Source organism: Panulirus ornatus, chromosome 17 (assembly GCF_036320965.1).
Source record: "Panulirus ornatus isolate Po-2019 chromosome 17, ASM3632096v1, whole genome shotgun sequence".
NCBI classification, from domain to species: Eukaryota; Metazoa; Arthropoda; class Malacostraca; order Decapoda; family Palinuridae; genus Panulirus; species Panulirus ornatus.
The window spans coordinates 16,947,896-16,975,473 of NC_092240.1; the positions used below are offsets into that span (position 1 = coordinate 16,947,896).

The 27,578-nt window shown below is 45.6% G+C and overlaps 11 non-coding genes across 11 annotated transcripts; 9 read left to right on the forward strand and 2 right to left on the reverse strand.

The window, feature by feature from the left end:
• Positions 1–198: 198 nt before the first annotated feature.
• Positions 199–270, reverse strand: TRNAC-GCA (transfer RNA cysteine (anticodon GCA)). The gene has a single exon. It is a non-coding gene; the product is annotated as a tRNA-Cys (tRNA).
• Positions 271–9,285: 9,015 nt separating this feature from the next.
• Positions 9,286–9,357, forward strand: TRNAC-GCA (transfer RNA cysteine (anticodon GCA)). Its single transcript has one exon. It is a non-coding gene; the product is annotated as a tRNA-Cys (tRNA).
• A 1,828-nt stretch (positions 9,358–11,185) lies between these two features.
• On the forward strand, positions 11,186–11,257 carry TRNAC-GCA (transfer RNA cysteine (anticodon GCA)). The gene has a single exon. It is a non-coding gene; the product is annotated as a tRNA-Cys (tRNA).
• A 2,138-nt stretch (positions 11,258–13,395) lies between these two features.
• TRNAC-GCA (transfer RNA cysteine (anticodon GCA)) lies at positions 13,396–13,467 on the forward strand. Its single transcript has one exon. It is a non-coding gene; the product is annotated as a tRNA-Cys (tRNA).
• A 2,437-nt stretch (positions 13,468–15,904) lies between these two features.
• TRNAC-GCA (transfer RNA cysteine (anticodon GCA)) lies at positions 15,905–15,976 on the forward strand. Its single transcript has one exon. It is a non-coding gene; the product is annotated as a tRNA-Cys (tRNA).
• Positions 15,977–17,815: 1,839 nt separating this feature from the next.
• On the forward strand, positions 17,816–17,887 carry TRNAC-GCA (transfer RNA cysteine (anticodon GCA)). Its single transcript has one exon. It is a non-coding gene; the product is annotated as a tRNA-Cys (tRNA).
• A 1,445-nt stretch (positions 17,888–19,332) lies between these two features.
• On the forward strand, positions 19,333–19,404 carry TRNAC-GCA (transfer RNA cysteine (anticodon GCA)). The gene has a single exon. It is a non-coding gene; the product is annotated as a tRNA-Cys (tRNA).
• A 2,411-nt stretch (positions 19,405–21,815) lies between these two features.
• Positions 21,816–21,887, reverse strand: TRNAC-GCA (transfer RNA cysteine (anticodon GCA)). The gene has a single exon. It is a non-coding gene; the product is annotated as a tRNA-Cys (tRNA).
• A 1,791-nt stretch (positions 21,888–23,678) lies between these two features.
• Positions 23,679–23,750, forward strand: TRNAC-GCA (transfer RNA cysteine (anticodon GCA)). Its single transcript has one exon. It is a non-coding gene; the product is annotated as a tRNA-Cys (tRNA).
• A 1,769-nt stretch (positions 23,751–25,519) lies between these two features.
• Positions 25,520–25,591, forward strand: TRNAC-GCA (transfer RNA cysteine (anticodon GCA)). The gene has a single exon. It is a non-coding gene; the product is annotated as a tRNA-Cys (tRNA).
• A 1,846-nt stretch (positions 25,592–27,437) lies between these two features.
• Positions 27,438–27,509, forward strand: TRNAC-GCA (transfer RNA cysteine (anticodon GCA)). The gene has a single exon. It is a non-coding gene; the product is annotated as a tRNA-Cys (tRNA).
• Positions 27,510–27,578: the final 69 nt, after the last annotated feature.

Below are 27,578 nucleotides of genomic sequence, written 5' to 3' on the forward strand. Positions count from 1 at the left end.
ACTTCACCGCGTACAGTTGCACATCTACAGTTGCCACTTCACACAAATTTGACCAATACAAATATTTCATCAATGATATATCACCACTTGTAGCATCGGGTTATCAACACTCACAGTAACAGGAAGTGAGTCATTCACTTTCTCACCTTTCTACAACGTTACTGGAAAAGAGAAACATAAACTCTGAATATTACACCTAGGGGGCGCCCGGGATTGAACCAGGGACCTCTCGATCTGCAGTCGAATGCTCTACCACTGAGCTACACCCCCTCATACTCAATTCAAGGCAGGAGGTGATGATTTGCCAACACTGGATACGACTCAGTGCTTGGAAAAACAAATGCCATCAACCTATACATAGATTTTGATGTCTAATGTTCTATCATGTATGATATTGAGGATACAGATCCTGATAATGGGACGTAGAGACACAATGTATGACCTGTGTCCCGGAGGACGTTACGGTGAGTGCGATTTATGAACATTGTTAACACTGTTCTGTGGGGAAACGGAAACGAAAATATGTTGCGTTGAAGGATTATGGGCCATAGGTCACAGCATACAACACTAAGGAGCCACGCTGTGTGAGGGAGGGAGTATAAACCACACGTCACAGCAACTAACACAGGAGTCGCGCTGTGTGAACCATACGTCACAGCATCCACCGGAGGAGTCACGCTGTCTGAACCATACGTCACACCAACCAGTACAGGAACCACAGTGTGTGCGTGAAGGAATATACACCACACACCACAGCGATCAACACAGGAGCACGTAGCACCCGAGGTGTACAGCAAAAGCTGAAAAATTCTTCGTTTTGGAATGACACACTTGGTTCATCACTACTCGAGAGGGAAGAGCCTGCCAGCGACGACGTCGAAGCCCGACATCCGACTTCGTGCGTGGCAAATATCATCTGTCTCTACCCTTACGGAGGAACCTTGTGACTGAACATGTATGCCTCCAGCTCCTTATGGTTTTCCAAGTGGGATAAACCCCGTTTTCTGTCGCCCACCGCCGTCCACGTCCTTAAGAACGCCAGATGAGGAGGGGTCGTGACATCTACTGCCCATGGTCAGACGTAGTGTCCGGTCATTATAACGGGTTTATTTTCCTTTGGCGTTCCTCATAGATTTGACAAGCTATCGTCGCTTATAAAGAATTCAAATATATCTTCTAACCCACATTTAACCTGGCATATTCACAATTATCATTTTCCTATTCTCCCTATCGGAAACGATTTACTGTAAGAAATCTTAATGGGTTAGACGAAGCTTAAAAAAAAAAAAAAAAAAAAATGTTAAAGATCACTGAACACACACGAAGACATGATGCATGGCAGAGATGTATCACATGACTGACTGGTGGCTGGGGCTGTCATGTGTGGCTTCCACAACGTGATGATCAACGTGGCTTGACCAGTCCTGGACGAGAATCCGACTACTCAAGACTTGGTCGTTATGGTCATCAGTGGAGTGGACTAACAGTCTGGTAGTCAGCCAGGAGGTATGTGGAGGGTAAGTCCTTTCCGTCCTCACTCTTCCATGGTTGGTTGTGTTGCGTCACTGCTGGATAACTCCACCAGGGATGTACTGCCTCAGATGTGCGGGCGGCAGTGTGGAGGAGGAGAGGTTGTCCACGGGGCCCGGTGATGCGGGCGGCGGGGATCAAGCAACACAAAGAGACGTGGGCATAGTGACGTCAGGTCGTTTCTACTCACACTACGTCGGAAAGATGTATGGGGAGAGAGATTATTTCTTTTTGACAGTTTCAATACTTTATTCCTTAATCGAGGGAACAGGATTCTACTGCTGTCACTAGAAAATATTTGTTATAGAATTTACGTGCGTTTTCTTTCACACGAAATATGCCTTTCATAACTAATGAAGTAGATAATAGATCCCACAAAGTAACAGATGAAGATAATGTCCAGTTACCGTTGTCTACCTGCCTTCTACCAAGAAGACAAACGCGCGTCGCTTAACACACAAATATCCAAGGTGGTAAAACTCTCCCCTCGAAGTAGAAGCGAACAGTGGTCTTCTCTGGGTCACGTATTAACGACGGCGCAGAATACAAAGATTCTGCGCCGCACATGACAGTGGATTACTGAATCACCTGGTAACCATAGTATCTGGCAGTACGTGTCGTCCATCTGCTGTACCGTACGTACATATACATATACATGTACCGTACGTACATATACATATACATGTACCGTACGTAGATATACTTCACAACCATGATGATCACAAGTCGTCCTGCTATACCACGACGTTGTGACGATGCTATACAATTCCCCAGGGTTCCCTCTTCACGTGGGTGACTTCCCTCGTATGTGCCAGGCCACTAGGAGGAGCAGATGGGAAGTGTGGAGGGTCGGGAGGGAATCTGGTGGACTTGTGTACAGAGAATACCGTCTGTGCCTTACTGACTCCATTCTAATGTGTTAATCAACACCTGTGTGTGTGTGTGTGTGTGTGTGTGTGTGTGTGTGTGTGTGTGTGTGTGAAATAAAGCTGAGTAATTCCTATTCAACAAACTACTGAAGACCAATATTGGATCACCTTTCCCTGATCTCCATCCTAAACACGTATTATCATGTATGAGCTCTGTAATACATCGACAATACCTGAATTTCATCCAAATGGAAAAAAGAAAAAATACACACACACGTTTCACTTCCTATATATCAGATCTCTCTAAATCTAATTTCCTCTTTCTATTCAAATATTCCCAGGAACACATAACAGTTCGCTCCCTAGGAAAGACTTTGAATATAATTTCGTTTTCTCGTTTAGAGCAAAACTTTATGTGACGGTCAGCCGGTTACGGTGCACACTAGTGGTACACACAAGCGGTACACACAAGCAGTGCACACAAGCGGTACACACAAGCGGTGCAGACAAGCATTACACATAAGCAGTGCACACAAGCGGTACACACAAGTGGTACACACAAGCAATATACACAAGCGGTACACACGTGATATACAAAAGCGGTACTCACAAGCGTTACACACAAGCGGTACACATAAGCGGTACTCACAAGTGGTGCACACAAGCGTTACACACAAGTGGTACACACAAGTGGTACTCACAAGTGGTACACAAAAGCGGTACTCACAAGTGGTACACACAAGCCGTACACACAAGTGGTACTCACAAGAGGTGCACACAAGCGTTACACACAAGCGGTACACACAAGCGGTACTCACAAGCGGTACACACAAGAGGTACACACAAGTGGTACTCACAAGAGGTGCACACAAGCGTTACACACAAGCGGTACACACAAGCGGTACTCACAAGCGGTACACACAAGAGGTACACACAAGTGGTACTCACAAGAGGTGCACACAAGCGTTACACACAAGCGGTACACACAAGCGGTACTCACAAGCGGTACACACAAGCGGTACTCACAAGTGGTACACACAAGCGGTACACACAAGTGGTACTCACAAGAGGTGCACACAAGCGTTACACACAAGCGGTACACACAAGCGGTACTCACAAGCGGTACACACAAGAGGTACACACAAGTGGTACTCACAAGAGGTGCACACAAGCGTTACACACAAGCGGTACACACAAGCGGTACTCACAAGCGGTACACACAAGCGGTACTCACAAGTGGTACACACAAGCGGCACCGCTCCGGGAGTCCCACTCTGTGGGTACGACTGAGCATAAAGGCGCGAGGTTCTTTTCGACTTCTGGGGAACGCGGGTTCGAACACACCCCCGAGGCCACAGCAATGGCACATACGCGCTGGTACGTCGAAATCTCGATCAACTTTATTTCCACTGGAAGGTAAGCTCATTAAAACTTTCAGCGTTGCCTCCCCCCCTCGCCCAAGTTCCATCGCGAGAACGTCTCGTTAATATCAAGTTCAGATTTTGTAGCATCAGTGATTTTCTTGAGCTAAGGTAAAGTAATATTATATATATATATATATATATATATATATATATATATATATATATATATATATATATATATATATATATATATATCCTCCTCTCCAGTTTTTACTTTCCCAAAGAAAGGGAACAGAGAAGGGGGGTAAGTGAGGATTTTCTCTCCTCTGTTCTTAACGCTACCTTGCTAACACGGGAAATGGCGAATGTGTATGGAAATAATTATATATATATATATATATATATATATATATATATATATATATATACAAGGAATACGATAGAAAACACGAGGAAAGTAAAGAACGCGTACTGACAGCTATATTCACCACAGGAACTTCGTAACATAATATGAAAAAAAAGAAAAAATATCATTACGAATTCTGGAGTCGCTGTGAGTGGCAGGCAGCGTCAGGACCGGCTACACACCCGCCCACTGGTGGTCACTCCCTGACGTGGGGTCTCCAGTATCAGCAAGTCGTGGTGTCTACATCAATCATATCAATCATGATAACCCATGGGCGCGCGCGTACACAGCCCCCCCGTCAGCTGTTAACTCTCTCACAATGATAACAGTCGATAAGCAACTTATCACCTCAGGTCTCTCACAATGATAACTAGCGATAAGCAACTTATCGTCTCGGTTCTATCAACATTTCCACACCGGAATAACTTTTTTTTTTTTCATCTATGGTTGGTCAATCTAATATGTCGGTCGGTCGGTCGGCTTGTCAGTCTGGCCTGTTATCATACGTCAGGAGTACACAGTAGGACCAAGATAGTGCCAAACCCTGTCTGTGTGTGGGAGAGAGAGAGAGAGAGAGAGAGAGAGAGAGAGAGAGAGAGAGAGAGAGAGAGAGAGAGAGAGAGAGAGAGAGAGAGAGAGAGAGAGAGAGAGAGAGAGAGAGAGAGAGAGAGAGAGAGAGACCCCCTCAAGTCATCCCACAGCGCTTATGTAGAATAGATGGCAGGAGCCAGGGCAACACCCCTCCCCCCTGCGACCTGAGGTAATTAAGACACGATATGGAAAGTGAGTAATTAAGCCGCCCCTCCCCCCCCCCCTCAGGACAATTACAGGCCAAGGGAGTTGAGGCAGAGACTACCGTTGACCTTATGTTTGGCGAGGAGGGGGAGGCGAGAGAGAGAGAGAGAGAGAGAGAGAGAGAGAGAGAGAGAGAGAGAGAGAGAGAGAGAGAGAGAGAGAGAGAGAGTATGTTTGTGTGTGTGTGCGTATCTTCCTCTTTGTACAGTGCGGGGGAGGGAGTTCTACACCCGTGGTGGCTCCATCACTTTTACATTCTTCATCATCGCACAACTTCCTACACTTTCCTTTACCCTCAGCAGTCTTGACTCCGTCACTTGGCTTCTTCCAGTCGCCCGTCATTCTGACAACTTATCTCTTATCTCACAAGTTTCCTGCATAACGTCTTGTAACTTGAAGGCTGTGATCAAATCACCATTTCCTCTTCTCTCTTCCATGGTTGTCAAGTTTGAGGCCTCTAACGTCCCACCGCAACTAAACTGACATTATTCTGGCACCATTTATTTTACCCTCTCGTGTGTATGTGTGTGTGTGTGTGTGTGTGTGTGTGTGTGTGTTTAAATAGATTAACATATATACAACGGTTTCTTGGAATTAGGCAGCCATCCGGTTGAAAATACACAGCGGAGGCATTACAGACAGTACAGAACTGTGTGGTCATGATGGTATGTAGTTATCCATCATACAGAAGGTTAAGATCAAGCTGGGGCTGGCTATTTCCACACTCAGGATAAGCACGTGAGTGAGGTACATCTAGACAGCCAGGGTGGCACATATACAGGAATGTTTACAGAGTAAACACTGTGGTTTATACAGTATGCACAAAGCTGAATTGAGTGATGGATAGTACAGTAATACAGTAGTTGACATACCGAATAGCCAACCTAACAGAAAACGGAGCTGTTTACTTGCTTAACTATGCATTGTCATTGCACTGTTCTTGGCGTTTCACAATAGCAGGTAAAGGACTGCTCTTATATCTGTCTGTACGAGCTGCGATTAGTCAAGTCGAACGGCGGTCCGTGAAGGAAGGGCGTCGGAGGAAGAGGAAGAGATGCAACTGGAGTGTGTCAGCAGTTTACCGTCAAACTGCCGCGTGAGCTGCAGGGTCAGCCAGATGAGGGGCCTCGTGGTAGCTGCTGTAAGATGGGAGCAGCAGCAGCAGCAGCATGACTCTACACGCTCTATCTTGCACTCGTCCTGTGTGATCCCTCAGCGTAGCTCTCGGTGAGGCTCAGGAGGCGGAGATGAGCTGCGGTAGAATGATGATGATACAGACATTCCTGAGCTCGACTGGTGAGACGCTGAGTGACTTCAGTCGGCGGAGAAGGTACAGACGGTATGAGGAAGATCTGAAGATAGTGATCGACTTGATTGCTCCAAGGTCTTGACTGACGCTGGTGAGTGAGTATTATTACGGGCCTAGGTAGGAGATGGAGTCGTGCAGGGTAAGGAGTAAGGGGTACATACGCTTGTCACCACCTACAGTGGGAGGGAAGAGAAGGAGGGAGGTGGGCAGCGGTGGCTGGCGTTAGCCTAAAATCAAGCAAATGAATGAAGTTTTGGATGTTGGAAGTCACGAACGGCGTCAACACAACGAGACACAGTATTTTCGCGAGTGCTTCCTGAACATGTTCGTGCAAACGAATGGTATCATTCAATTCTGAATGAACAGAAGAAAAAAAAGACAACAGAAAACGAAAACAATACACGTTATGTTCTCGCAAGAAAAAAAAAACCCTCTCGCGTAGATTGGTTCTGAAAACACCAGGCAACAAAAGATAAAAAAAAAAAAAAATTCAATTAAATCTTGTCGTTTACCCGGACACGTTGTTTGTAGCGTTCAACTTTACTCAGTTTCGTACACGGTAGGAAAAAAAGAAAAACAAAGAAGAAAGTACTGTGGCCACGGAGAAAAGGTTGGGTATAAAAATTATTCCACGACTTCAGGCATTAGAGAGAGAGAGAGAGAGAGAGAGAGAGAGAGAGAGAGAGAGAGAGAGAGAGAGAGAGAGAGAGAGAGAGAGTGTACCTACTTACCAGTACCAACCACACGTATTTTTGTCACGAGGGAGGACTAGCGCGTAGTCCTTACCATGTATGTCTTACTCACCAGAGGCCGTCAGGTCAGGTTATGGGGCTGAAATGTGATGTACTGTACAAATAGGCGACACACACACACACACACACACACATACATACACACACACACCCAAACACACACACACGTGTTAATGTACGACGGTAACACGACTTAGCGATACAAGTTTAAGAAACTCAACACCAACCAAGTCTGCTGCCCCCACACTGCCAGGATAGCCTCGTACCCTCTGGTGTCCATGACCAACATGGAACCTCGGGTCTGCCCATCTCCCTCACGATCAGGAGGTATGGCGGTACAACGTCAAGTAATCACTATGATTTACGACCTTATGTACGTACAGCATCAAGACACGATATATGAACAACACGAGAGACAGACCCGTATATCAAGGACCAATTGGAACGCAAATGTTTCTCACTACAACAGAAATGGTCTTGTCTTTCTTGATATTTGTACGCTGAAGGCTGGACGTCTCGTCTCATTCGACCTGGACTATGAAAACTGACATATCATGTGCACGTATCTAGCAGGATTTATGTAGCACTTCATCAGGTATCAAGACACTAATTTGATTTGGGCTGTGAAAAACTGACAATTATTTTCACGTGTGTTGAGTAGGATTCATGTGTAGCTTTTCAGTCGGTATCAAAGTCTATGTAATTGTCAACAAACTGAAATGGGTTCCAAGAAGATCTTTCCTTCCCAGTTCTCTCTCTCTCTCTCTCTCTCTCTCTCTCTCTCTCTCTCTCTCTCTCTCTCTCTCTCTCTCTCTGACGTCAAGTGACCTTACCTCACCTCATATGACCTCTCCCATGTGTCGCTCCTCTCCCTTGTCCCCTTCCCTCCCTCTCTCTCTCCCTCCCTTGCATCACGTCAATAAGCCAGCATTCAGCTCGTCAGTCAGTCAGATTTCAGTGTCCAGCGACCAGCGCTCCAGCAGGCAAGCCTGCCTCTACCTTCACCCACGAGACGAAAGGTGATGCAGAACGAGAAAATATAATTCCGGAGGTTCATGTCTTTTTCAGGCTGTCCACAAATGGCATTTTTTTTCTCTCTCCTTACGTGCGATATACATGAATATCACACTCAAATTCATTAAACGTACGATTACATAACAGCAAAAACGTCATATTTACAGAACATATGCTAATGTTCTTCATGAAGTCGATGTTTCATGTGTCCAAATGGGTCTATATTTGTGTGCCATCATTCCTATAACAAGTTCTGTGTGACGTAGGCATGTACTCGAGGAAAGAAAAGGGAAGATATACCTGAAAGGGATGAAAAGATCATCAATCCTGTTAAACCATGTCCGAGAGACACTGGGCTGACAAGACAAGATGTCCTGCATTACCCACAGATAGTCTCTATGATGAGGAATTTATAAATAAGGGATTTACTCTCAGAAAACAAGAAAAAAAAAGAACCGACATCGGAATTCTTTGGGAAGTAAGTTGTGGTGGACTACAACGCTTAGTTGTTGGTCTATTTTCTTTTTATACGTAAATATGAACCAAAAGCTCCAGATTAGTCGACAATACAGAAAACGGAACGTGGGCCAGCAATAGAAAACGAATACAGAATGTTTGAAAAAGCGCGTTCAGTTCACAGGTCCATGAAGGTGGTTCCAAGCAATCAAAGATGCTCCATACCTCATCAACCCAAGACTCAGTTCACCATCACAAACTACATCAGTGACCAATTCATCGGCAGCAGATCTCACGACCCATCGCCCACAGCTGTAAGGTACCAGTAAGAACAGAAAAATGAACTTACTGTAGCATTAAACTAAATAGAGAATATGTATCTGATTAGTATGAAACTACATACTTTACTGAGTCAGGATGTGACAAATAAAGTTGTCTCTTCTTCGAATGAGAACGACTCCAATATTTACATCCATGCAAAATATTTTACCTTTTTTCTGCACTCCTCGGGTGCTTGCTGGTCCACGCTGTCTCTCCTGCGTTGGTTGCTGTGGCGTATGGTTAATACATATCCCTCCCACAGCGTCTGTTTCGCTACCACTCCCCTGACCACGATATAAACACATAATGTTTGGCTGTTTCATTTGCACGAACCAAAATGTGTTCAGGAGCCTCACATGTTCAGATAAAATATGCTCTGCTTCCCACTATCAAAATCTGTAACAGAATTATCACTGACAACGTTATAATACAGCACGCATGAGGTTTTCCTGCTCTGAGATGTACACAAGGGGGTGTAGCTCAGTGGTAGAGCATTCGACTGCAGATCGAGAGGTCCCTGGTTCAATCCCGGGCGCCCCCTGACACTAGTTTTGAAAAGATGTTCCTGCTCAACGAGGTCCACACTTTAAAGAAAAAGTTAAGATGTGATGAGGAAACTTTGTATACACTGTAACGTCTTGATTACAAGGCTCGTTGGAAGGTAATCGATCGTCTGTGTTTCCAAGGTAATCATTTCTTCTCAGAGATATTCATGTCCTCAGAGGTGCACACTTCTTCAAGGCCCAGGCGGACAGTATGAGGAGTGACACACATCTGTTAAACAATATGACGTCACCTGAAATGAATCCAAGTCATCTCTTTCTCGCTCGGGACTCTCTCTCTCTCTCTCTCTCTCTCTCTCTCTCTCTCTCTCTCTCTCTCTCTCTCTCTCTCTCATCCTCCGTGCCCTCCTAAAATACCATAAAAAAAAAAACCCTCCTAACTTCGCACAACTTCCTCACTGCGCCTCAACCAGCAGCAGCACGACACTATCTGGTGACGGTGAGGGGCTGCTGGAGGACACGACACGACGATAGGAGAGCGAGGCCGGGCCTCCCGTGGCTGTGAGTGTGACTCGTTGCTGCGCCCCGTCCAGGTCTATCAGGTGAAGGCGGCTACTAACGGCAGGTTCCGCTGCTCTGCTGTGAGGGGGGGTCACGTCGTCCGCGGGACATAGTGATGTACCAGATACCCGGGCAAGATCCCCCACCACCATCCAAAATGAGGGGAGGTTCCAGTGAGTCAGTGGAGGTCTCAGTGAGCCAGTGGAGGTCCCAGTGAGTCAGTGGAGGTCCCAGTGAGTCAGTGGAGGTCCCAGTGAGTCAGTGGAGATCCCAGTGAGTCAGTGGAGGTCCAAGTGAGTCAGTGGAGGTCCCAGTGAATCAGTGAAGGTCCCAGTGAGTCAGTGGAGGTCCCAGTGAATCAGTGGAGGTCCCAGTGAGTCAGTAGAGGTCCCAGTGAATCAGTGGAGGTCCCAGTGAATCAGTGGAGGTCCCAGCGAGTCAGTAGAGGTCCCAGTGAGTCAGTAGAGCTTCCAGTGAGTCAGCAGAGCTTCCAGTGAGTCAGTGGAGGTTCCAGTGAGTCAGCAGACGTCCCTCTGAGTCAGTGGAGGTGCCAGTGAATGAGTAGAGGTCCCAGTGAGTCAATGGAGGTCCCAGTGAGTCAGTGGTTATGCGAGGGATGATGGACTGCAGGTTCTCGTGGTTCACAGGTCGGGTGTACCCTCCAGATGGTCAGCAGATAATACACTCATCAGGCGTTACGTCAGTAATTACATGTTAAAAGCTCCTTGATCCTCGAGATAATGTCTTGTACTACGTGATAAAGATCATGTCTGTGTCTTGTGATCAATACATGTTCCTTTTATGACGATAATTATCATCTGATTAACATTACTGTAGGACCACATCATACATAACACACATCTGTACTGTACTGACACACATCTCATCTGTACTGTACTGTACTTAATATGTACTGATCCATGACCTCATAACTCTGTGGTTAACATACATTTCCGGTCCAGAGGAACGAAACTTTTCAATACAAAAAAAAAAAAAAAAAAAAATCCGTCTTCACTGGAAGACATTTCCAACGAGGGTTCCAGTACGGGATGGTTTATGCTCTTTTTCGAAGAGCATCGCCTATCCTCCCCACACCTTACTCACGTCAGTGTAAAGTCGATCCAAGATTCACCTTGTGCTCAGGATCATGTGTTCTGGAGACGGTCAATGCTTCTGCACAGTGTGCTCCATTTACCAGTGTTGATATCGAACTCTTCATCGGTGGGAACTAAAAGTCTTCAGGAAAGCGCAACGCATTGTTTTGTCATCCCTTCCTTCCAACTCGTGCGTCATTACGTATGGTCTGGGGGTGTAGCTCAGTGGTAGAGCATTCGACTGCAGATCGAGAGGTCCCTGGTTCAATCCCGGGCGCCCCCTGGCACTACTTTTGAGAAGTCTAATGACCAATAAAGCTCATTTCTAGAGAGTATACGCGAACCCCCACCCTACGTGTACGTCACCATACTCAGGATATTTCACGTCGTCCTCACTGCAAATTACATTCAAAGATGACTGGCTATTACTGCTCCAATTATGTTTCTTGATCCTGGATAATTGTATTCTGAGAACTGAATGTCACTTCAAAGATATTTGCTGTAAAATAACTGACTAAAAGCTCTTATTAGATGTCAACCATAGTTTTTCGTCTTACGGAAGAAAAAAATACTGAAAGGTGATATTTTCTCCCAACATCTCTCTCATGCTATATGACGTGACCAGCGCCACACGTCTCTCTCTGCTTCTCTTCCTCCGCCATTTTCATCACCTATGAATCAGTAATTTACTGTTACTACTGACCTCCTGCCTGGCTTGCAAGTGCTGTCCATCCCGTCCAGGAACACACTAACTTCCCCTCCGCCAGGGTATTAGCAGGGAACAGGGTAGTATCAGCCAGTGTGGAGGAGAACAACGCTTGATGGTCAACTTCGTCACTGAGTTTGTCCCGTGCAGATCCTGCATGACGCCTGACGTACACACCATCCGTTCTTCACACGTAACACTGACAACGACGCTCTAATGGCCATGGTGTCGTCGACCAGTAGCATGACAATAACTCCTCAAGCCTTCGGAAAGTCTTCATTCCCACAACCAGGTTCGTCCCAAGCTAATGGGACTGGGTGGTCGGTCGACCAAAGCTGGTGGAACCCGCAGACCTACACAGCCCCCACCGCTCAGATGGCCTGACACACTTTGTAGGTGAAGGGCTCCTGGAGGCCACGACGACAGGTGAGCGACGGCAAGATTCCTGCAGCTGGTCGTCTTAGCTCCGTTCTGGTCTACTAGGATTTACTGGTCCAGTATAGTTCGTGCAGGCGGATCTGGTGTGCGAGGGACATGCTGGCGTACCTGGTACTCGGTCAAAATCACCACCACCCCAGCAGGAGGTGGGCAGGACCCCCGCGCCGTGGCCGCTCCTCACAAGAGAAGGTTCAGATCTCCAGCGCCCAACATGAGGACGCTTCCGAGTGCATCACTGAACCTGCCAGCGTCGACGAGTGGTTGGCTCTGCCTTGTCCGCCGGCTGGATGTATCCTGGTCGTGTAGAGCATCGTATCCCATACGACTGTATGACGAGTCGTACGTCCGATGCTGCGTCCTAAATCAGAATGATTTCTTCACTCGTCATGCAGCCAGCAGTGAACACCGCTAGCATTGTTTTGGTCCGCCTTGAACCTAGCTTGGATCATCATGCACTAAGATCACCTTCATGACACCCTCACAATACCCTTGTCTTCGCGAAGCTATGTTCACTATACTCTGCACTACATCCTCACCCTCACAGTACCCTTAAGTTCACTGAGCTACGTTCACTATATTCTTCACTACCCTTATCTTCAATAAAGCTAGGGTCTAGACCGACCTTGAACGCCTCACACAGACAGACAGACATACATACATCATACCATCACTAACAGACAGATGTGATGTTTCTCGTTATACCCTGAGACAATTTCTATGGTACTATACGAACTGAATTTAGTAGATCCTGTTGTGTGTACGTGCTGCATCAATGATGAATACTGTTTCATACAACGACGCTCATCTGTTTTGTAATGTTACTGTTATATTTCCTCATCTACACGGTATGGTGACATCTCCTTTACACGGTTTATAGTGATACATGACCATAATAATGTTCAATGTGACTGACACGCTTCTCGATTAGAAATGAATGAATATTCAATTGAAAAGCAATTCCGCGTTCTACATAAATTGCCCGTTTAGTTAAACACATTCCAGTGACGGTACACAACTGTGTGTGATGGTTTACACATTAGCAACAACGCCTTTTTTCTTCGTATTTCCCCCAAAGTCTTTAACGTTTTCTAAGCCTAGTACAGTTATCTTCATGAAAACTGTCAAATGTTTCCTTACAATGTGCTCCGTCTACCATTATCAAAATCTCTTTCACCATCATCTCTAACGTAACATTGTGTTTCATACATTCGTTATATTTCGTAGTGAACTGTGTCATCTGTGGAAAGTAAGCGTTCACTCGATTACTGGTATCAGTCGGGGGTGTAGCTCAGTGGTAGAGCATTCGACTGCAGATCGAGAGGTCCCTGGTTCAATCCCGGGCGCCCCCTGACACTCATTTTTAAGATATCTGTTGCCCAAGATGATGATCAATTCCAGGGAATACCCACGAACTCACCAAGAGGTAACGTCACCTGACGCCAGGCTAATATGCGTAGGGAATGCTGTGATACGCATGAATAAAACACTGAAGCATGAAGAGCTTTCTCCGTATACTTAATAATGTCCCGACTGTGAGGTCGATTCCAAGGTAATCGCTCATCATTACCTTTTTAAGTATGTTTTGTACTCCAGTATAATTACATTTTGAAAACTGAATGTCTCCTCGATATCCAGACCGGTGGTTACGTAACTGAAACATTTGCTACATAAATTCCGTAGAATTTACTTAAATCTGATGAGGTATTAGACCTTCAATGTTCGTTCAACGAGAAAGACTGAAAGGTAATATTTTCTTGCTACAACTATCTCGCGTCACGTGACGAGGCCTCAGCCACATGCCTCTCTTTCCCCGCCACTCGTAACACCTGTAAGTCAGTAAGTCACTGTTATTTCTAAGCATCTTCTTGGCTAGTAGGGTAGCCCCAACCCGTCCAAGAACACACTGACTTCCATGACACTAGAGTCTTGACCTGTACTAGTGCAGATCCTAGTTAATGGCGAGGAGACAAACACTCAAGTAACTGTCACTCAGTTTGTCTCATGGAGATCCTGGAGGACGATTACTCATTCATTCATTCATCTGTTTACCCAGCGACCCTCTACTGCCCACAGTGTACGACACTTAACTCGTAACATCGAAGTGCTGCTGGAGGTCACGACGACAGGTGAGAGTGGGAGGGCAGCACTCCTGTGGCTACTAGTCAGCATCTGCAAGTTCCAGCACTCGCTCTGGTGTGCGAGGGACATACTGGTGTACCTGGTACTCGGAAGGATCAACACCACTCCAGCAGGAGGAGGAGGAGGAGGAGGTGGTGGTGGTGGAAAGGACCTCTGCGCCGTGGCAGTTCCTCATGTTGAGAGTCAGGTCTCCAGCACCTTAGGAGGAGGAAGCTGCTACGGCATCACTGGACCCGCCAGTGTCGACCAGCAGCGGCGGTAGGTTGGGTTGGCCTGGTTCACTGGTCGACGAATGTTTCCTGGAAGTATGTGGTGCTGAATCCCATACGACTGCGGGGCCAGCGTGTTTGTCCAGTGCTGAATCATTAATCAAACAAACCTCATCAGAACTCGAACCTTAGCTTGGATAATTATTGAGTCATGTCAAAGGTCATCTTCACAACACCCTCATCTTTACTAGACTTCATAATCCTTACAACATTATCTTAAATAAACTTCATCTTCACTACTTCCCCATCTTCACTATATTTCCCATTTTCAATACACTTTCTTTCACTATACTCTCATATGCACTATTACCTTAGCTTCACTGCATATATATATATATATATATATATATATATATATATATATATATATATATATATATATATATATATATATATCCCTGGGGATAGGGGAGAAAGAATACTTCCCACGTGTTCCCTGCGTGTCGTAGAAGACGACTAAAAGGGGAGGGAGCGGGGGGGGGGGGGGGGGGGGGGTGTCAGGAAATCCTCCCCTCTCATCATTTCTTTTTTAATTTTCCAAAAGAAGGAACAGAGAAGGGGGCTAGGTGAGGATATTCCCTCAAAGGCCCAGTCCTCTGTTCTTAACGCTACCTCGCTAAAGCGGAAAATGGCGAATAGTTTGAAAGAAAGGAAGATATATATATATATATATATATATATATATATATATATATATATATATATATATATATATATATATACAATTTTGCACGGGATCAAGTATATTCCTATGAGTCCACGGGGAAAATGAAACACGATAAGTTCCAAAGTGCACTTTCGTGTAATAATCACATCATCAGGGGAGACACAAGAGAGAAATATAACAGTCAGTTGATACACAACGAAGAGACGTAGCTAGGACACCATTTGGTAAACATGTGATAAACAATACATTGTTGTCTTTACTGCAGTTCTTCCTAACATGAGAAGACAGAACCAAATAAAAAAGAAATCTTTTGACATGAGACATACACAGATGTCGAACTCGAAGTTATTATAGATGTGATGTTTCCTGCTGTATCACTGATGAATATTTCGTTTACAGTGACATCCATTAGCTTAGTAAAGACATCTACAATGTTGGTTCCTGTACACAATGGTTCTAACAGTCGAAGAAGAGCGTCCCCTGATCTTCAGGTTTCCGTCAACTCGACAAAGTTCGTCCAAGGTTTTCTAAGCCCAGCACAACATCTTCGAGAGACCAGTTTCCCTTCATTGTGTTCCACTTGGCACTAATAAAATCTGAATAAAAGTATCACGAATGTTTATATAATGTGTCACAAGTCTGCTTGATTCCATAGTACGTCCTGTTCCCTGTAAAATGAAGTAAGCGTTTCCTTCTCTCCGTTTCCCAGTTGGGGGTGTAGCTCAGTGGTAGAGCATTCGACTGCAGATCGAGAGGTCCCCGGTTCAATCCCGGGCGCCCCCTACAACTAGTTTTGAGAGATCTGTTGACCAAGAGCGTATGATTATAGAATACTAGACACGAACCTCATTCTGAGTCTACGCCATCCGACGCCAGGCTGATACATGTAGCAACAATGGGTTAATGCACGAATATAACACTGAAGAATGAAGAGCACACTCTAGATAATTCAATTAATGTCCTTCCTGTAATGTCCATTCGAAGTTAATGTGTTATTACTATTCCCGTTGTGTCATCTCTTCCTAGATAATCGTATTTCAAGAGCTGAATGTCTCTTCAGCATCCATGATGACTATCTAATACCTGAAACTGCTTGTTAGATAAATTATGTAGCATTTACTTGGACTTATCATTAAGCATCAGACCTAATGTTTGGCTTTATGGGAGAGATAAACTCAAAAGATAACATCATCTTCCCACATCTCTCTCATCTGATGTCATGACCTTTGACAACGTGCCCCTCTGCTTCTCTTTCCCCGCCACTCTCCTCTCTCATAGATCAGTAGTAATCTATTGTTATTGCTGACTTCCCTGCCACCAGATCCTTGGCGAATACTAGGACAGTCTAAGCTTAAGTGGAGATCAAAGCTGACACGTGGACTTCCGTCACTCATTTTTGTCCCGTGGACATCGTGGAGGACCGACCCCAGACACAAAGTAACCGTTGTTCACGTGGTAATGTTCACAGTGACCCTCAGGTGCTGCCTATTTGTCGAACTCGTAACGCCGAGACGCTGCTTCGAGGTCATGGCAACAGGTTAGCGAGGGCAGGAAGCCTTCGGCTGTAGCAGGTGGCTCTCGTACCTTCCAGGTCTACCAGCAAGAACCGGTCAAAATAATTACAGGTTCCAGCACTGTCTGTGTAGGTGGTTCTGGACTGGAGTCCGGAGGGGCACTGATGGTGTGTGTACCTGGTACCCGGCAGGACCAACACCACCCCAGAGGGTGGTGGACGGCGACTTCAGCGCCGTAGGTGTTTCTCGTGGTTGTCAGTCCTCCATCACCCGAGACGAGGGAGCTCCTGCTGTAACCCTGGACCTGCCAATGTCGACGCGTTTGGCTCACCTCGTCCGCCGTAGGTGCATAGCATCGTACCCCATGTGACTGTTGGGGTTACTCACCTGTACGTTGCTGCGTCGGGAACCAAACCAACTCGAGCTGGACTTGAACCTTAGCTTGGATCATTTTAGGGGGGTCATGCGAAGGCCATTTTCACTCCACTCTCATCTGCACTTTACGACAGATACACAGATCCCGAACTCTACCATTCTTGATAAATGAGGTTTCGACCTCTCGAGATGATTTCTACTGCATTACACAATTAAAAGATTCTGGTGTCTAATGTGCTGCTACACTGATAAATATTATTACAATAATACTCATCAATTTAGTTATGTTAACATTACTATATTGTTATGGGCATATTTACTTGGTTATACTGACATATGATTCCATTATTTTTCACAATGACTGACGTGTCCCGAAATAAAGTTAATATACCAGAGTAAATTTTGTTTAAACTAACGTGGTTTTTACTTAAAGACATAAGCAGTGACGATTCCTGTACATTATGACTTGAAATAACTCTATGAACAGGACATCTTTTATATTTCCCTCAATAACGTTCGTTGAAGCTTCCTACGCCCAGCTCTGTACCATCGGGAGAACTGTCACATAGTTCCTCAATATGTGCTCCGTCTGCCATAATCAAAATCCACATCACTATCATCCCTCATGTAATATACCATGTAATATATCATGTTTCAAAGATCTGTTAACTTTCTCTGGGAATCGTGTACTCTGTAGCGTCAGTTGGCTCTTTCTTCCTCACCAATAACAGATGGGGGTGTAGCTCAGTGGTAGAGCATTCGACTGCAGATCGAGAGGTCCCTGGTTCAATCCCGGGCGCCCCCTACAATTAATTTTGAGAGGTATGTTACCCAAGAAGGTTAACTTCAAGAGAAGAATCACAAAATTCACTCCGACTCTAATTCACCAGACGCCAGGCTGATGTGTACAGAAACGATGTAAAATGCAGAAGCAGAACCTTGAGGAATGAGGAATACTTTCTGTATAACATATATAGTCCTCACTGCAAGCTTCATCTAAAAGTAAACTGGTTATCAATGTTCTCAACATGTTTTCCACTTCTTGGTAACTCTACTTTGAAAACTAAATTTCTCTTCAAGATTCTCCAGTCAGCTCTCTTGTAACAGAGACGTTCGCTACATTGTGTGGAATCTACCAAGACCTCATTAGGCATCGGACTCGTAGTTCTCGCCTGATAAGAGGAAGAAAACCTGAGAGATAACAGTTTCTTCCCACATCTCTCACACTTGTGACGACGCCTCTGCCACATGCCTCTCTTCCCCCCGCCACCCGCATCATCTATAAATCAGTAAGTTACTCTTCCTGCTGAGCTCCTCCCTCTTAGCTGGCAAACCTGCCCGCCCTCTCCAAGGTGAACACGCCGTCTTCCACTGTGTGTGTGTGACTTGTGCCTCGGTTAGTCTCGTGGACACCCGGTACTCAGCTTCGTCCAGAGGACATCCTGGACTCGGTCGCGGGAGACACGAACAAATTTGTCGTTCGCGCAATAATGTTGTCAGCGACCCGGCACTGCTGGCCCTACTGTCGTCGGACACCAAGACGACAACTGGTAACGGTGAAGGGTTGGTGGTGGTCACGAGTGAGGGCAGGACTCATGCGGCTGCAGGCGGCTCTCGTGGCCATGGTCTCGTCCTGATCTCCCAGCACACACTGGTCACTAAGGGCAGGTTCTAGTAGTAAGATGTTCAAGTGGTCCTGGTGTCTAAGGAACATAATGGTATACCTGGAATTGATGGATATTCCCTTTACATCGATGGTCATCATCTTAATGTTGATGCTACATAACTTCTGTCTACCTTCAACACTGAGGCAATCGGTCCACAGACAATCCAGCTGTTCATCCTGCAATACGGGGTTGGCCGATCAAATGGGTACGTAGCTTAAGCTACTATATATTTAAGCTGACAAAAAAAATGCTATTATCATATATCTTCGGTTTAAGTGAATGAAATATGTTTCAATCCAGGATATTGTTTTGCAAATGAACAAAAAACAACCAGCAATGATTCCTGTACAAGAATGGTCTATTCCTTTTTCAGAGAACATCGCCTTTTCACATCTCGAACTCAATAGAAACAAAGTTCGTTAGTTTTATCTATTCTCAGCACAATGTCTTCGAGAGACCTGTCAAATATTTCCTCACAATGTGCCCCGCTTGCCATTACGAAAACTTTAATGTTATGCCTATGTTACACTTGTTAGGGAATCATGCACAGTGTTGTACATACGATGACATTACACCAGCAGATGGGGGTGTAGCTCAGTGGTAGAGCATTCGACTGCAGATCGAGAGGTCCCCGGTTCAATCCCGGGCGCCCCCTACATCTAGTTTTGAGAGGTCTGTTGCCCAAGTAAGTTCGTTTCCAGGATATATATAGACAGAAACCTCATCCTGAGTCAACGTCACCAGACGCCAGGCTGACGTGTGTGGCAACGGTATGAAATACAGGATGATGATGTTTGAGATTAAACCTCCCTACAACTCAGGAGGTGCGGGCTCTATGCTCTAGGGCGGCCCGTCGGTGGTGAGGGACCTATGCACTGGGTCTAGGAGTTTGGGCTTGTTATCCCACTGGGTCTCCACGACAGCCAGGCTCCCTCTGCAAATACAGGAATAAAACATTGGAGAATAAAGAGCACACACTGGTTGCTTGTAATGTCTGTAAGATACATAAATCCACAGGTAATTAGCCATTACTGTGTTCCAATTATGTCTTCTGCTCCTAGATATTATCTGATGTGAAATGTATCGTCAACATTCAGGTTGATTCTTCTGTAACTTAAATATTCACCAAATTTTGAAGAATATACTGACCCTTCTCTCTAGGCATCAGCCATTTAGTTTTCGTATGGTACAAGAGAGAAATTAAAAGCTAATGATAATTATCTTACCACATTTCCTCTCACGTGATGTGACGTGACGTCTGTCTTAGTGGTGCCTCTCTGCTTCGTGGAGAACCAAGCTTGCTTGGGCGGTTGGTTCTCCTGGGTCGCCAGTCAGGTTAATCCTGGAGATGCTTCATATTGTGAACCTAGACAACTATGGGACTAAATGTGTACGTCAGGTGCAAGCGTCATTAAGTAGTACATGTAACGTTCCTTTATACTCGATATATTCGGTATTGTATTATGTGGAAAATAAATAATATTCCATTGACAATGATAGTCCTCACCTTAATCAGATTCTTTGGCCGACCTTGAACCTAGCTTGGTGCATTTTGGGCGCTAAGTCAAAGTCCATCTTCACCACACCCCCATCCTTACTTATTTACATCTTCACTACATTTTCAGCTCCACCAGACCCTTATCATGAATACACCCGTATCATCACTAAACCACAATTTTCTTTGTGCCTTCATCTTTACTGCACAGTTGTATTCAATACGTCACTAGGTTTAAGTCCATTTTACCTAAACCTTATCATCACTACATTCATTGTCATTATATCATTTCCATTAACTAATGCTTTTATCTTCACTACACCCATATGGGCCAAGTCTAACGCTATTTTCACCACACCCATATATCTAATGCACCCCATCACTACACATTCGATACCACTGGCTCTGACATGACCATTATGGGCAAGATCAAACTGTCACCCACACAATCAGAGATAAACAAACACCATGATAATTTCTAAACTCAAGGCAGTCCTGAATTTTGCCGCTTTTCACAATATAAAGATGAAATTTGAGTATAGATGAAGTTACAAAAAGAATTAATTAAGGTTTAGTGATGATAAGGGTTTAGCGAGGGTGCGGATGTAGTATAAAAAGATGTAGATTGGTAGAAATGGAGGTGTGGTGAAGATGGACCTTGACCTAAACCCTAAATGCACCAAGCTAGGTTCAAGGTCGGCCAAAGAATCTGATTAAGGTGAGGACTATCATTGTCAATGGAATATTATTTATTTTCCACATAATACAATACCGAATATATCGAGTATAAAGGAACGTTACATGTACTACTTAATGACGCTTGCACCTGACGTACACATTTAGTCCCATAGTTGTCTAGGTTCACAATATGAAGCATCTCCAGGATTAACCTGACTGGCGACCCAGGAGAACCAACCGCCCAAGCAAGCTTGGTTCTCCACGAAGCAGAGAGGCACCACTAAGACAGACGTCACGTCACATCACGTGAGAGGAAATGTGGTAAGATAATTATCATTAGCATTTAATTTCTCTCTTGTACCATACGAAAACTAAATGGCTGATGCCTAGAGAGAAGAGTCAGTATATTCTTCAAAATCTGTTGAATGTTTAAGTTACAGAAGGATCAACCTGGTTGTTGACGATACATTTCACCTCAGACAATATCTAGGAGCAGAAGACATAACTGGAACACAGTAATAGCCAATTACCTGTGGATTTATGTATCTTACAGACATCACAAGCATACAGTGTGTGCTCTTCATTCTCCAGTGTTTTATTTCTGTGTTTGCAGAGGGAGCCTTTGCTCTCGTGGAAACCGGGTGGGATAACAAGCCCAGTGCTTATGTCCCTCACCACCGGCGGGTCGCCCTAGAGCATAGGGCCCACTAGAGCATAGGGCCCACACCTGAGATGTAGGGAGGTTAAATCTCAAACATCATCATCCTGTATTTCCTATCGTTGCTACACACGTCAGCCTGGCGTCTGGTGACGTTGACTCAGGATGAGGTTTCTGTCTATATATATCCTGGAAACGAACCTACTTGGGCAACAGACCTCTCAAAACTAGTTGTAGGGGGCGCCCGGGATTGAACCGGGGACCTCTCGATCTGCAGTCGAATGCTCTACCACTGAGCTACACCCCCATCTGCTGGGTGTAATGTCATCGTATGTACAACACTGTACATGATTCCCTAACAAGGGTAACAGATGCATAATCTTAAAGTTTTCGTAATGGCAAGCGGGGCACATTGTGAGGAAACCTTTAACAGGTCTCCTGTAGACGTTATGCTTGACTATATATATATATATATATATATATATATATATATATATATATATATATATATATATATATATATATATATTATTTTTTTTTTTTCATACTATTCGCCATTTCCCGCGATAGCGAGATAGCGTTAAGAACAGAGGACTGGGCCTTTGAGGGAACATCCTCACCTGGCCCCCTTCTCTGTTCCTTCTTTTGGAAAATTAAAAAAAAAACGAGAGGGGAGGATTTCCAGCCCCCCGCTCCCTTCCCTTTTAGTCGCCTTCTACGACACGCAGGGAATACGTGGGAAGTATTCTTTCTCCCCTATCCCCAGAGATAAATGCAAGAGTTTTGGAAAGAGGCGCAAGTATGAAGTCTGTTGGGGATGAGAGAGCTTGGGAAGTGAGTCAGTTGTTGTTCGCTGATGATACAGCGCTGGTGGCTGATTCATGTGAGAAACTGCAGAAGCTGGTGACTGAGTTTGGTAAAGTGTGTGGAAGAAGAAAGTTAAGAGTAAATGTGAATAAGAGCAAGGTTATTAGGTACAGTAGGGTTGAGGGTCAAGTCAATTGGGAGGTGAGTTTGAATGGAGAAAAACTGGAGGAAGTCAAGTGTTTTAGATATCTGGGAGTGGATCTGGCAGCGGATGGAACCATGGAAGCGGAAGTGGATCATAGGGTGGGGGAGGGGGCGAAAATTCTGGGGGCCTTGAAGAATATGTGGAAGTCGAGAACATTATCTCGGAAAGCAAAAATGGGTATGTTTGAAGGAATAGTGGTTCCAACAATGTTGTATGGTTGCGAGGCGTGGGCTATATATAGAGTTGTGCGCAGGAGGATGGATGTGCTGGAAATGAGATGTTTGAGGACAATGTGTGGTGTGAGGTGGTTTGATCGAGTGAGTAACGTAAGGGTAAGAGAGATGTGTGGAAATAAAAAGAGCGTGGTTGAGAGAGCAGAAGAGGGTGTTTTGAAGTGGTTTGGGCACATGGAGAGAATGAGTGAGGAAATATTGACCAAGAGGATATATGTGTCGGAGGTGGAGGGAACGAGGAGAAGAGGGAGACCAAATTGGAGGTGGAAAGATGGAGTGAAAAAGATTTTGTGTGATCGGGGCCTGAACATGCAGGAGGGTGAAAGGAGGGCAAGGAATAGAGTGAATTGGAGCGATGTGGAATACCGGGGTTGACGTGCTGTCAGTGGATTGAATCAAGGCATGTGAAGCGTCTGGGGTAAACCATGGAAAGCTGTGTAGGTGTGTATATTTGCGTGTGTGGACGTATGTATATATGTATATACATGTGTATGGGGGGGGGGGTTGGGCCATTTCTTTCGTCTGTTTCCTTGCGCTACCTCGCAAACGCGGGAGACAGCGACAAAGTATAATAAAAAAAAAAAAATAATATATATATATATATATATATATATATATATATATATATATATATATATATATATATATATATATATATATTCGCCATTTCACGTGTCGGCGAGGTAGCGTTAAAAACAGGACTGAGCCTTAGAGGAAATACCCTCACATGGCCCCTTCTCTGTTCCTTCTTTTGGAAGACTAAAAAACGGGAGGGGAGGATTTCATGACCCCGCTCCCTTGTTAGGGATTCATGCACAGCGTTGCAGATACGATCACATTACACCCAGCAGATGGGGGTGTAGCTCAGTGGTAGAGCATTCGACTGCAGATCGAGAGGTCCCCGGTTCAAACCCGGGCGCCCCCTACATCTAGTTTTCAGAGATCTGTTGCCCACAAAGGTTAACTTCCAGAAAATGATCACACACTAAACTCACCTCAAGTCTACGTCACCAGACGCCAGCTGATGTGCGTAGCAACAATATGAAATGGACTAATAATAGAACACAGAAGAATGAAGAGCCAACTCTGTATACTTTGTGGTGTCCGTGCTGCAAGGTACGTACAGCTAACTGGTTTGTGCTGTGTATTTTTGCTTCTGGATGATTATATATTCAGAGCTGGACTATCTGCAAGATCTAGGTTTATTGTTTGGTAAATGAAACAATTTTTTGGATACACTGACAAACTTCTCAGTAGGCATCCCATCCTCAGGTTTCGTTTGAAAGCGAAAACATGAGTTAATCATATTTTCTTACACCTTTACCATTTCAGGCAACTTGATCTCTGCCACGCGCCCCTTCTGCTTCTCTCTCTCGCCCTGCCAATCGCATGACTCATAAATCAGTAATTAACCGTTACACCAAGCTCCATCCTGGCTGGCAAGGTTGCCCATCCCATCCAAGTACACGCCATCTTCTCTACGAAGGAGGCACTGGCTAAGACTAGGTTTTCTGCCGTCAACGTGGAGGAGATGAACGCTTGGCTCCTGTACATCCATTACTCAGCCTCGTCCTGAGATTCAGGAGGCCGCGGGAGACATGAACTATCATCCATTGTTCACGAGTTTATGTTGCTGGCGACCCGCACTTCTGGCTCCATGGTCCTCGGTCAGGAGCACGACACTAACTGGTAACAACAGTTGGTAACAGGAGGTCACGACGACAGGTGAGCGAGGACAGGATTCCTGAGGGCGTAATGTAGATGGTTCTCGTGGCCTTGTCCTCTCCAAGTCTACCATGAAGCGCTGGCCAATAACGGCAGGTTCCGATGCTCGTTAGGCAGGTGGTCCTTGTACCCGAAGTACTCGGGAAGATCACCACCACCCCACCACCAGGTTGTGGACGGGACAGGGGCGCCGCGTCGTTGCTCCTACTGCGTCCCAACCAGTGACGTCGAGTGGATGGCTCTCCTGGTCGGCCGGGTGGCTGGTTCTCCTGGTCGGCCGGGTGGCGGGCTCTCCTGGTCGGCCGGGTGGCTGGCTCTTCTGGTCGGCCGGGTGGCTGGCTCTTCTGGTCGGCCGGGTGGCTGTGTCTTGGAAGTGCTTTGGATCGTATCCCATGATACTGGGGGAATAGCGTGTCTGGTCACCGCCACATTACACCTCATGTTTTTCGCTCCTCAAGATGATTTGTATTGCATGAATGATCCTTGTGTCTATGTGCTGGACCAGTGATGAATAATTGCTTTTACAGTGATACTCATCAAGTTAGACGCCAACTGTTAGTGTCATATACCCAATACACACTATATGGGCACGTAAATACTTTACCCGGTTTATAGTAACACATGATTCCATGATTTCCACTGTGACTGACGTGTGTCTGGACGCTGAAATGAACGAGGTGTTTCAACAACAAATAACATTTATGGAACATTACAAATATCCGGTTTATACTGAAAGTCATTTCCAGTGAGGGTCTGAACTCATACCGGCAGCAGCGACTTGTCTCTACTCGTCTCACTCAACTCAAAAGTTCGTTCAATTTTTCACTGTGCTCAGTAAAAGTTCTTCAGGAGTCTCGTCAAATGTCCCGCTTGCCATTACTGAAGAATGCTCTAAGGTTAGGCGTCTGTTACCCTTGTATGGGAATCATGCACAGTGTTGCAGAAACGATCACATTACGCCCAGCAGATGGGGGTGTAGCTCAGTGGTAGAGCATTCGACTGCAGATCGAGAGGTCCCTGGTTCAATCCCGGGCGCCCCCTACATCTAGTTTTCAGAGATCTGTTGCCCACAAAGGTAGTTTTCAGAGATCTGTTGCCCACAAAGGTAGTTTTCAGAGATCTGTTGCCCACAAAGGTAAACTTCCAGAAAATGATCACGCACTAAACTCACCTCAAGTCTACGTCACCAGACGCCAGCTGATGTGCGTAGCAACAATATGAAATGGACTAATAATAGAACACAGAAGAATGAAGAGCCAACTCTGTATACTTTGTGGTGTCCGCGCTGCAAGGTACGTACAGTTAACTGGTTTGTGTTGTATATTTTGCTTCTTGATAATCACATATTCAGAGCTTGATCTGTCTGCAAGATCTAGGTTCATTGTTTGGTAAATGAAACAGTGTTTTTGGATAAACTCATAAAACAAACTTCTCAGTAGGCATCAGACCCACAGTTTTCGTCTGAGAGAAAATGAGAGTTTATTATATTCCTCTCAAACCATTTTTTTCTCGTGATATGACTTGGTCTTTGCCACGTGCGACTCTGCTCCTCTCTCCCCGCCTCTCGCATGACCCAAGAGCTCCATCGTGGATGGCAAGGCTGCCCATCCCGTTCAAGCACACGCCATCTTCTCTACGAAGGAGGCACTGGCTAAGACTAGGTTCTCTGCCGTCAACGTGGAGGAGATGAACGCTTGGCTCCTGTACATCCATTACTCAGCCTCGTCCTGAGATTCAGGAGGACGCGGGAGACATGAACTATCATCCATTGTTCACGAGTTTATGTTGCTGACGACCCGCACTTATGGCTCCATGGTCCTCGGTCAGGAGCACGACACTAACTGGTAACAACAGTTGGTAACAGGAGGTCACGACGACAGGTGAGCGAGGACAGGATTCCTGAGGCCGTAATGTAGATGGTTCTCGTGGCCTTGTCCTCTCCAAGTCTACCATGAAGCGCTGGTCAATAGCGGCAGGTTCCGCTGCTCGTTAGGAAGGTGGTCCTTGTACCCGAAGTACTCGGGAAGATCATCACCACCCCACCATCAGGTTGTGGACGGGACAGGGGCGCCGCGACGCGGCTTCAACTGCGTCCCTGCCAGTGTCGTCGAGTGGCTGGCTCTCCTGGCCGGCCGGGTGGCTGGTTCTCCTGGTCGGCCGGGTGGCTGGTTCTCCTGGCCGGGTGGTTCTCCTGGTCGGGTGGGTGGCTGGTTCTCCTGGGCGGGTGGTTGGTTCTCCTGGTCGGCCGGGTGGCTGGCTCTCCTGGTCGGCCGGGTGGGTGTGTCTTGGAAGTGCTCAGGATCGTATCCCATGATACTGTGGGACTAGCATGTCTGGTCGCTGCCACATACACACTCATGTTTTTCGCTCCTCAAATTGATTTGTATTGCATGAATGATCCTTGTGTCTCTGTGCTGGACCAGTGATGAATAATTGCTTTTATAGTGATAATCATCAAGTTAGACGCCAACTGTTAGTGTCATATACCCAATACACACTATATGGGCACGTAAATACTTTACCTGGTTTATAGTGACACATGATTCCATGATTTCCACTGTGACTGACGTGTGTCTGGACGCTGAAATGAATGAGGTGTTTCAACAATAAAAAACATTTATGGAACGATACAAATATCCGGTTTATACTGAAAGTCATTTCCAGTGAGGGTCTGAACTCATACCGGCAGCAGCGACTTGCCTCTACTCGTCTCACTCAACTCAAAAGTTTGTTCAATTTTTCACTGTGCTCAGTACAAGTTCTTCAGGAGTCTCGTCAAATGTCCCGCTTGCCATTACTGAAGAACGCTCTAAGGTTAGGCGTCTGTTACCCTTGTAAGAGAATCATACACAATGTTGCAGATACTATCACATTACACCCAGCAGATGGGGGTGTAGCTCAGTGGTAGAGCATTCGACTGCAGATCGAGAGGTCCCCGGTTCAATCCCGGGCGCCCCCTACGTCTAGTTTTCAGAGATCTGTTGCCCACAAAGGTTAACTTCCAGAAAATGATCACACACTAAACTCA